At 35.9% G+C, this 12146-nt stretch overlaps 1 pseudogene; it reads right to left on the minus strand.

Annotated features, from left to right (window-relative positions):
* Nucleotides 1-496: 496 nt before the first annotated feature.
* LOC102470836 (microtubule-associated protein RP/EB family member 1 pseudogene) lies at nt 497-1291 on the minus strand (annotated as a pseudogene).
* Nucleotides 1292-12146: the final 10855 nt, after the last annotated feature.

A 12146-nucleotide genomic window follows, 5' to 3' on the forward strand; every position in this document is an offset into this window, starting at 1 on the left:
AAAAATGTATATATTAATTGCTTTATAATTTACTATGAAATCAAGTAAGCATTTTATCATAAAATATCATTTCAGATTTTTTTTTTTTACTCTTAAGGCATTTATTTATTAAAAGGTGATCTGCCAAGACTGCATTAACTTAAATTTCAATTCAGTCTTTACATTTCTCTACTGAGGTCACCACTTCAGCTACATAAATACCTCTTTTCCAGCATCAGTGTGACCACCATCCACATGGTGAGTCCCATGTTCAGCCTCCCTGTTCCTAGGTGAACCAACTAGATAATAATGCTGCTCTGCTACAACGTAAAAGCTCCTAACTCAAACTTATTGGAAAAGGAGTGCAAAATTCTGCAAAGTGCACTTTAAGATGAGGTACTTTTTGCTTTTGTAAAGAAACCAGAGAGTTCACTAATAATAATAAAAGGGAGTATTTCACAGTTAAGCACATGATTTGGAGAGAAGAATTCGAATGTGGCTCTGTTGGTCCAGGTTGTTAATACTCTTTGTGCACCTCCTGTGGGCCCCCTTTATCAGGTATCACAAAGGTTCGTCTGTGGCATAACGAATGTCTACAATCCGCTGCAATACAGGGTCATTATCCCTCTCATTTTCCTGGCAAATCAATTCAATATTCCTTAGCTTTCCAAAGAGAAATATCTCTCTTTCTCCAAGTCATCGGCAGTAAGGTTCAATACATCGACCTGCTGCATCAGTTCAGCTGCTTCATCATCCAGATTGCCCACACAAGGATATTTTCACACCACTACTTGGCCAGTCTTAGGAGATACAGTAGTTCTCTGTGTTGAAATGAGCCTCTGTGGGGCTGCACTGCTAGAAATGAGAGGTTTCTTCAGAGCTGGAGCAGCATAAGAGGAAGCCTCTGCAGATTCTCGACCTTGTCTGGCAGCTATAGGGTCATGATCTTTTCCATCATTGTTTGCATCAAAAACTTCTTGAACCATTGAACAAATTCAAAATTGTCCTGAAGGATTCCTTTTACTAAGTTGTCCACAGGAATTATTTTGTCAACATCCATCTTCTTAAAACCTGCCTGTAGTATTTTGAAGTTCTGATGTATTCGTGTTCTACCTTGCTTAGAATTTCACTTTCTTGAAGGCAATGCAACCAGAGAATAGCATGTCCATAAACTGACAATAAGCTTCCCCTGAGCACAGTTGTTTGATCTTTGTCAGATTTAACTGCAGAGATTCATTGATCCAGACCCCAGCATGTCATGTCGACATAAGTTATCACTGGTGACTGAGTTCAAGTACACGTTCACTGCCATCTTCGGCTCTTGAGGGAACAGCGTCCACTGCTCATGCTTGGGTCTGGTTTCATCTTTGTCTCTTTCAAACTGTCCAGTCCCTGCAGAATCATTTCTTAATGTTCATTTTCTTGGTCCATAATATTCTAATATTAAACATAAAATAGTATTTTTCAATTAAATAACAATAGAAGGGTTAAAGATTATGTTCAAAATAAGCAGAGAATTAGCAAAGTGTCCAGCATTTTCTAAGTATTAAGTTAGGTGATTTTGCATATATTATCTATTTGATTCTGAAAACAACTGAGAGAAATTATTAAGCACAATTTAAAGACAAAGTGAGGAGTAGGAAGACTTCATCAAATAACACTAAATGGATAAAGTGCAACACTGCAGATAATTCTTCTTACTAAAATTATTTGGGCATACAAGGCAATACTGGAGCTAAAAGATATTTGATTTAAGTTTCAGTATTGCAAAAGCTTACTGATGCATTTGGAATAATGCCCATTTGTTTAAGATGTTACACTGAAATTTTATTTAAATGAAAAAGCTATCACATACTGTGATGACCATAAAAGTTTTCTCTTAAAAGTATATTTAAATTAGGGTTGAAAAGAAAGGTCCAGTCTCCCCTTAAATTCACACTGAGGCCACCATCAATCCCGCAAGCCTGAGTCATGGAGCAGGGAGCAGCAGAGTCAGTGAGACAAATAGAGGCAGTGAGACTGCCTCACCTCCCACTACCTTCTGTCCCAGGTACACCCTGAAACAGCCCTTCCCACATATATTTACTGCCATTAATCCCATGAGCAGTGGTAGTCAGTGAGACAAACTGAGTCAAAAAGACTGCCTAAGACTTCTAGCTGCTTCCTGCCAACCCAGGAGTATTTCGAGATTTTATACTCTACTGAACAACATAGTATGTATAGTTCTGCACAAATCCTACTTTGTTTTCCAGTTCAATCTCTCCAGATCAGCCCCAAGTGCGCCTGGTTCCAAGAGACTGGGAAATGATCCAACACCTAAAGCTCGTTATAGACACATTTCTCTGATCAGAAGACAAGGGCCTCTACCAAGAACATGTGTGAGAACTAAAGCTCTTCTTCCTTCCTGACACTACAGAATCAATATGAGAAAAATAAGAAGTGTAGAATCCATCACATGATTGGAAACCAAAACAGAGGCACAAGAAATAAAGAAAATAAGAAACACCTCTCCCTCAACAGGACAGAGCAACCCTTCTTCAACCATAGACAACACACACACACACAAAAAAAAAAAAATCACAGGAATATCAAAAAACAGAATTTAGAAGATCCATGATGACAGAGATGAGGAAGTCTTCCCAGGACTTCAAGGAGGAGATGGGCGCAACAAAAAAGAACCAATCAGACCTTTAGAGATAAAGACAGTAATACAGGAAATCAAGACCTCCCTTGAACACATTAATAGACTGGACCATGCAGAAGATAGAATCTCTGAGCTGGAAGACAAAATCTTTCACTTAGATAAAAACCACCAAAAAAAATGAGGACAACATATAAGAAATACTAGACACTATTAAACACTCAAATATCTGAAAATTATGTATTCCAGAAAAAGAGTCAAAGGCATAGAAGATCTATTCCATTAAATAATTGCAGAAATCTTTCTAAACCTGAGAAGCATTCAGACACCAGACTCAAGAAATACAAAGTACTGCAAATATCTACATAAGATGATCCTCTCCACAGACATTATAGCCTGATTGGTCAAAATCACAAATATAAGATTCTCAAAGTGGCAAGAGAGAAACTTCAAATCACTTGCAAAGTTTAGTCTATTAAGCTAGCATCAGACCTGTCAACAGAATAATGCAGTCAAGAATTAAAAGAGAAGATATATTCCAAATACTCAAAGAAAAACAATTTCAATGAAGAATACTGTACCCAGCAAAATTATTTTTCAAATTAGAAGAACAAAATAAAATCATTTGCAACAAACAAAAACTGAAAGCATTCACTATTATAAGGCCAGCTATTCAAGGAATACTGAAGGGAGTACTAAATCAGGAAAAATAAAGCAAGACAGAAAAAAATAAGAGAACAAAAAGCAATGAAGAAAATAGCTAAAAAAAATGGAAGGGACAAATCCACAAGTATCGATAATAATGTTGAATGTTAATTGATTAAGTTCTCCAATCAAAAGACACTGACTAGTTAAAAAAAAAAAAAAAAGAACAGAATCCTTCTATTTGCTGCCTACAAGAAGCACACCTTATGGATAGACCTACATAGACAAAGAGAAGTGACAGACTGATGAAAAAGACAGAAAGAAACCAGATAAATCAAATTTGCAATGAAACAGGAAATACTACAACAGATATAACAGAAATACAAAAGATCATTAGAGAATCCTATGTTACTATATACCAGCAATTAAGAAAATCTGGATAAGATGGACAAATATCTGGACACATATTATCTACTAAGACTGAATAAGGAAGACATACAAAGCCTCAATGGGCCAATAACAAGCAGTGAGATTGAATCAGTAATAAATAACCTACTAATAAAGAAAAGCCCAGGTCCTGAAGATTTCACTTCACAATTCTACAGAACTTTTAAAGAAGAGCTAACCTACATTCTACTCAAATAATCTCGAGAGATCTAAAAGGAATGAACCCTCCCAAATTCATTCTACAAAGCCTCCATCATTCTCAGCCCCCAAACAGGGAAGGACATAACAGAGAAAGAAAATTATAGACCAATGTCTCTGATGAATATAGATGCAAAAATTTTCAACAAGATACCAGCAAATCATATCCAATGACACATTAAAAAGATTATACTTAGCAACCAGGTAGGCTTTAGTCATGGGATATCGGGATGGTTCAACATACACAAAACCAAAATATAATGTACTTTATTAACAAAAAGAATAAAAACCATATGACCATATCAATCGACGTAGAAAAAAGTCATTAGATAAAAAAACAACACCCACTCAATTCAGTACTGAAGTCTTAGCCAATACAGTCAAGAGATGAAAATAAAAGATATTCAAATAAGGAAAAAAGAAGTGAAATGATCACTCTTTGCAGGGGATGTAATTATGTCCATAGAAAGTCCAAAAGAATATACACAAAATGAAACTCTCATAAGTGATAAATTAACACAGTAAAGTGGCAGGATACAAAATCAGCATACAAAAATCTATAGCATTTCTATGCACCAACACTAAGCAGACTAAGATAGAACCAAAAAAAGGAATTCCATTTAAAATAGCGACAAAATGTACAAGATACCTAGAAAAAAACCTAGCCGGAGAAGACAAAGACTTCTACAAGAAAAAAAAAAAAAAAAGAACTATTTTAAAAAATGGAAAATGACACAGGAGGTGGAAAGACAACCTATGTTCCTGGATTGGAAGAAGTAATATAATCAAAATGTAATGCTATCCAAGTTAATCTACAAATTTAATGCAATCCCAATCAAATTATGAGAGATATTCTACACAGAAAAAATCATGGAATTTCTCTGAAATTATAAAATTTCTCATATTCCCAAAGAAATTCTTCCTAAAAAGAGTGGAATAAGTGGCATCTTCCTCCCTGATCCCCCAAAATACATACATTACAAAGCTGTGATAATCAAAACAGCATAGTATTGGCACAAAAACAGGCATGTGGACCAATGGAATTAAATAGAGACCCCAGAAATAAACTTTAAAACATATAGCCAACTGATTTTTGACAAAGGGAACTAGTCACTACAGTGAGGAAAAGACAATCTCTTTAGCAAATGGTGCTATAGAGACTGAGCATCCACCTATAAGAAAATGAAGCTGGACCTCTATCTCTCACTATTAACAAAGAGCAATCCAAAATGGATCGAAGACCTAAACATAAGGCCTCAAATTATAAAACTACTGGTGGATAACACAAAGTAAATTCTTATAAACATTGGAGCAGGCAAAGACTTCTTAAATAAGACCCTTAAGCACAGGCACTAATCCCCCAAATAGATAGTGTGTCTAAAAAGGCTAAAAAAGCTTCTAATAATTAGAGTGAATAAGCAACCCTTGGAGTGTAATATATTTGTTAACTATTACTCAGATAAGGGACTTGTAACCAGAATACACAGGAAACTCAAGTAGCTTCCAAAAAACAAACAAAAAAAACCCAAAAAACAAAAAACAACCTAACAGTGTTGGTGAGGCTGTTGTGAAAATATTGTGAAAAGGGAACTATCCTACACTGTTGGTGAGAATGTGAATTAGTATAACCACTTTGGAGAGCAAAATGGAGGTCCTTCAAGGGTCTACAAATAGAACTACCATACAATTCAGCAATTCCACTCCTGAGTATCTACCCAAAAGATAGGAATACACTCTGTCAGAAAAGTACTTGCATATCTGTTTATTGTGGCACTATTCATAATTGATAAGACATGGAATCAACTCAAATGCTCATGAATAGATAAATGAATTGGAAAAAAGAAACATATATACTATTGAATACTACTCAGCCATAAAAGCGAGCACCTGGCATTTGATAAAAAGTGAATGAATGTGGGACCAGCAGTTAGCATAATGGCTATGTCACTGGACTCCCGTATAGTCGATTGTGGTTCGAGTCTCGGACCCGGTGGCTTAAACTCATGCTGTGCGTGTGTGCCCACAATCCCAAGAAGAAAATGGAGATCAAGGAATTATGGCATGGCAATCCCCACTGGGGAGTGATTTCTCACTTTCTGTCTCTCTGTCTCTCTCTGTCTTTCTGGCGAGCGCATGCACCCTATAACAAAAACCTCTCCAAAAAAAAAATTGAATGAATATGAAACCAGCCTATGGCATAATGGTTGTGTTGCTGAACTCCCACATAGTACACTGCGGTTCAATTGCCAGACTGGTTGGCTTACATGTGCGTGTGTGCCCACAATCCCAAGAAGAAAATGGAGATCAAGGAATTATGGCATGGCAATCCCCACTGGGGAGTGATTTCTCACTTTCCATTTCTCCAGTGAGTGCACACACAATATAGGAAAAAAATAAAAGAAGAAAAAGAAAAACAGTAAAGAAGTATGAAAGACTTATTGCTAAGCAAAGCAAGCCAGACTATGAAAGAGAGGCATTGTATGTCCTCACTCAATATATACTGAGTGTTTGCACTCTATGGCAGAAACTGAAAGACTAGATTTCAACACATGAAGAACAATTGTGGATACTGGACACAGTGTGGAAGAATAGTATAAATGGGGAGAAGGTGAGTAAAAAAAAAGAAGCCAAATATTTAAGGGACATGAAAATGAAAAATTATCTGTCCATGATAATGTATATGATAATGTCTTCAACTGGACTAATATACAGTGGGAAAATTAATCTTGCATGCTATAATGATATATAGTGATTGAATGTATTAAAAAATATGAATAAATAAATTTACTCTGACGAGGCTAGCAGGTGGCATAGCATTGAAGGTGCTAGACTCCCATGTGGCAAATTGCAGTTCTAGTCCTGGACTTGGCATCTTTCTTTCTCACTCTCTCTCTCTCTCTCTTTGTCTCTCTGGTTGAGCACATATGTCCTATAGTAAATTAAAATAATAATAATAACAATTAAAACTAAGTAAATAGTAATTTTAAAATATTCACACTGATAGTAAAATGCTAATTGTTTAACTCTTTTGGATTTGTAGAATTATGTAGCTAATACATTAAATATTCTTTTTTTTTTTTTTTTTGAGAGGTTTTCACTATGGGGTGTGTGTGCTTGCCTGAAAGAGAAACAGAAAGCAAGAAATCACCCACTTAGGAGAGATAGCCACACCACAATCCCTTCTCCTCCATTCTCCTCTTGGGAATTTGGGTACTCATGGACACACGCCTGGTGTGAGTTTAAGACACCAGGTCCGGGACTTGAACCGTGATTGGCTATATGGGAGTCCAGTGACATAGCCATTATACCAATTGTTGGTCCCACATTGAATATTCTTAAACATATTTTTTAACTCTTGGTTTCATTGTGAGTGAGTCAAATAATGTGTTTGACTATAAAAATTATTAAGCACTCCATTCTATGTAACATTTTATTAATCTTTTGCTACTCTTTCACTATCACTGTAACTTGTATTTTGAGTTGTCTGTTCCAGAGAAAATGGAACTTCATTGACCAATATTTTAATATAACTACTCTCCAAACTAACCATTATTCAGAATTATGAGCACTGTTGCTGGATAAAGACATGCTGCTTTTTGTATCATCAACTAGCCAATGTGGAGATGAAACATCTAGCCAATACTCCAATAATGTCATGCTCCAAGTAACTGACACCTTACACAGAACAGAATACTACAGCTAGAAATCACCTCACTACAATCCTTTCTTCTCCATTTTCTTCTTGGGATTTTGGGCATACACTCTCATGTACTTGGTATGAGTCTCAAACCACCAGGCTTAAGAGTCAAACGACAGTTGGCCACATGAGAGTCCAGCACCTTAACCACTATGCCACTTGCTAGCTCCCCAACAACTGCTTATTTTTAATACCTACTTTTGCATTTAATCAAGGTGTGTCTAGAAGTTTCTAAATACATAGTCTAAAAGAAATAACAAATCTCTGGTAATTGGTCAGTTCTTTCTAATGATGCATTAATCTGTTTGTATAGAATTTCCATTTCTTAAGAGTTCAACAGCATTTTTAGAGAATTGTCATGACTTGCATGGCTGAATGCGTGTTCTGAGTGGGAGCAGCTGCAGGTTAGAAATAAGCATAAAATAAACACACATAGACACATAGTAGAGAAAAGTAGAGATTAGGTGGCCCAGATTCCTCTGATCCAGACCACCAGGCCATCCCCAGGTTCATTCTTTTTAAAGGGCAAAAAAGGGGGAAGAAGAAATGGAATGCAAAGCCAATTGTTTTTGGATGTTAATTGGCTGAAGATGTGAAAACTCTGGGTGCACTTAGTCCTATGTGAGTTTTACCTTCTCAGGCCTTTTCTGAATAACACGTGGCCTCCTTTAACCAATACTATCTTGCAGTTTTAGACAAAGAGGTAAAGCACATGTTCATTTGTTAATGACTTTCCCCTAGTCTTGTAGGGACAGCCCAAAGAACTGTGTTTCTGCATGGTTTAAAGGTCACTATTGTATGCTTACATCTGGCTGCTCACTCTATAGAATAATTCTGAGAGACACTGGGAATAGTTTTACTCCACCTTAGTTAGTAGGTATGGGTACAGAACTAAGAGAGGTTTGTAGACTTGTCTTTGGGAAGGAGATGATGCTGTGGCTACTTTAATTATTAGATGTAGTGTTAAAATGGAGAAAAATTTTAAGTGTAAAGTATGAAATATTTAGTGTTGAAAATTTAGACAAATCTGGTTTTGGAGAGGTAGAATGCCTTTAGTGGAGGAATAGAAAAAGGGATATAACGAAGTGGGCCTCAACCACTGTATTTATTTCATTATGTACATTACCAATTTTAGAGAAAGTAAAATTGGAGTAACAGAGAGTTTCATTAAAATGGATGACAACTGAAATGAAGATTCCAAATGAATTGGCTACAAATTTAAATTAAGAAAAAATAAAAACCACCAAAACACAAAACTGAAAGTGAATGTGAAAGAGAGGATCCTGGTTTGAGAAATTACATGACCTCAGAAGCTTCATCATATGAAATTATTTTGCATCAAAATGAATATCTGAACTTTCCAATATTATCTGACAACTCTACAGTACTTGAACTGTGTCCTTTCAGTTTTTTTTTTTAAAGAGGTTTTTGCTATAGGGCACATGCACTCGGGCATGCACACATACACGCCCGGCGTGAGTTTAAGCCACTGGGTCTGGGACTCGAACCACGGTTGGCTACATGGAAGTTCAGCGACATAGCCATTATGCTAATTGCTGGTCCCTGAACTGTGTCTTTCATAGCTATTTCTTCAGTGTCAACTGTGTACAGTCACCAAATAAAGGTTCACTGAAAGAAAATGTGTTGAGTTATAGAGGAATCATGTAAGCATTTGTTTCTATAATGTGGTACTCTGAGGGTTACAAAGATGAACAAAATATACCACCCTAAATAATGTTACAGTGCTACTTTCTAGTATTAACAGAAGGATAATATAAACATATATTTTGCCAAGTATAGTATATTTTAATAAAATATACCCAAAGACAAACTGCAAATTTGCGAACTTCGTCATTACTAAGATAATAAAAATGTTCATGTTTTTTTTTTTTTTGGGGGGGGGAGAGGTTTTCGCTATAGGGCGCGTGCGCTCGCCAGACAGACAGAGAGAGACATAAAGACAGAAAGCGAGAAATCACCCCCCAGAGCAGATGGTCACGCCGCAATCCCTTCTCCTCCATTCTCCTCTTGGGATCTTGGGCGTTCATGCTCATGCACCTGGCGTAAGTTTTAAGCCACTGGGTCCGGGATGCGAACCGCAGTCGACTACGTGAGAGTCCAACGACATAGCCATTACGCTAACTGCTGTTTCCCCATAAAATGCCCATGTTTAAATAAAGTTGGGGTTTGCTTTGAACTGTTTACATTTCTAATTTGGTACATAATTTCTAAATTGAAGCTTCTTCAAATTAACTGTCAGTAAATATTTTAGCAAAAATATTAAGGAAAACCTATATGACAATATTTAAATATTTTCTTTAATCTTGTTATTAGTATTTAAATAGCAAGTTATTTTAGAAATATTTATCCTTTGGGATGGTGTACTAAGTTTATACTTGGGGATGGTATTTTTATCAGATGAAATAATTTCCTTAATAATTAGAGAAAGCCAGAGTTTTTGAATTTTGAAATCATTAGTAATTGATCTCTTCAAATGAGAGCACTGCTGTTATGACTAATGGATGAATTGTTAAGGTTTGCTACAGATGATATTTTGTACTGATGGAGAAATAACTACGGATGACTATTTATCATCAGATTCTCAACAGGACACTGCAAAAAGCTAGATGATTATATCTTAATTGCTTCTTTCCTCTTTTACGTGTTTTAATAAAACTTTGAAGTACAAAGCAAGATATTAACTTGTTCTTTAAAGTTTAATTATATTGATATACTATATGGTGATAATTTTCCATTTTGGGAAAATTGAAAGTATCTACAAGGTTGTAATGTGTGAACATTTCTGGCCAAATGTGCCTGTGAAATAACTCAAGTAGATCATGACAAGAGAGCTCATTGGTCCCTTTTCACAAACGTTTTCAAGGGCTGTTTGTCTACTTTCTGTCTTTCAATGCTGTGATCTCAGAATGCTTTTCATCTCTTATTGTACAAAGGGAACTTGTAACAATGAACCATAGACATAACAGTTAAAAATGCAAAGAGATAGCATTAATACTTCAACTTATGTTCCAAATATTTTTTTTCAATATTTAGGATCCTGGAGTACTCTTCACCATTTTCAGCTCTCTGTTAGGCTGAATGATCATGTCGAAACATAGCAAATCTTCCTTAATGGTATTGTCTTTAATCTTTTTTTCACTCTCCAAAAACCAAGCAAATCTTCATATTTAACTATCTTGCCTCAAGTGCCTCTCCCAACTAACAAACGAAGAAATATTTCCACCAGCTTTTTTTTTGCATCCATTAATTTTTTTATCAGAAATACCCCCAACAAATAACAACCCCAAATCATAAATAACTACCCTTTGGCTATACATAATTATTTCTTGTTCACAGTCATGCAGTCTCCAAGTAGAAGGCTGAGAAAATAACTATAATTACTGATTAAAGTTTCCAGCCTCCATTTTCCACTTGAAACCTAAATCCTGTTGCTTCATTTGACAAAGCAGAAAACACACCAAACACAGGATATCCTTCTGCTTGGAGGTTTTATGAGTAGTTTCATTTTATTTTATAATCCTTTTTGTCTTAATTAGACAAACATATTTACGTCTGTCTACCTAAAAGTCAGGTTCCCTACCTAGTATGAGAACCATCCCAGAAAATATTTTTTCTCCTTTTCTTTTCTTTGAATTTCAATTTTATTTACTTCTACAAATGGCAAATTAGAATACTCAAGGAGTCACTGAAACAATACATTTGGCTTCCTCTAATTACTAAGGAAATGATTTCATCTGATGAAATACTATGCCCAAGTATAAACTTAGTACATCACCCAAAAGGATAAATATTTCTAAAATAATTTGCTATTTAAATACTGATAACAAGATAAAAGAATACCTTTGAAGAAAGATATTATAAGGTATTATGGTTAGTTTTGCCATCAACTTAACTGGACTAAAAAATACTTAGAAACTTAATAAAACATTACTCTGGGTGTATTCACAGGCATGTTTCCAGAAGAGATTAACATGTGAGCCTGAATAGACTAGACGCTGATGATTATAAGTGCAGGCAGGCATAATCCAATCAACAAAGGGGATGGGGACCATAAATACAGAAGAGGAGTGCATCTTTTCTGAGAAAGAGTAAGATAACCTTCTGTTGCCTGAGAACTCAAAGCTTCCCTGCCTTTAGACTTCAGGATTTACACTCTCAATCTCTCCACTGCTCACCACACAGTGGATTCTCAAATTTTTAGTCTAGAACTACATAATACCCCAAATCTCTAGCTTTCAGACAGCCTGCTTTGGGACTTCTCAGCTATCATATTCACATAAACTGAGTCCCTCCATAAGTCCTCTCTTACACTTCTATACATAGCCTAGGAGTTCTGTCTATGTAAGGAACCCTGTCTAATGCAGACAGGTAAAGAATAGAATGAAAGAAAAAGTAATAAAAATAATGTTGTTTTTAGGCCCACTCCATAGCACAACAGTTAAGTCTTATGCATAGGGTGCTAGATCCCACATGATGACAGCACTTGGAATCCTGGCCCCTTTTACTTGAAAGACACTG

This window comes from Tupaia chinensis, unplaced genomic scaffold, assembly GCF_000334495.1.
Source record: "Tupaia chinensis unplaced genomic scaffold, TupChi_1.0 Scaffold000282_1, whole genome shotgun sequence".
NCBI classification, from domain to species: Eukaryota; Metazoa; Chordata; class Mammalia; order Scandentia; family Tupaiidae; genus Tupaia; species Tupaia belangeri.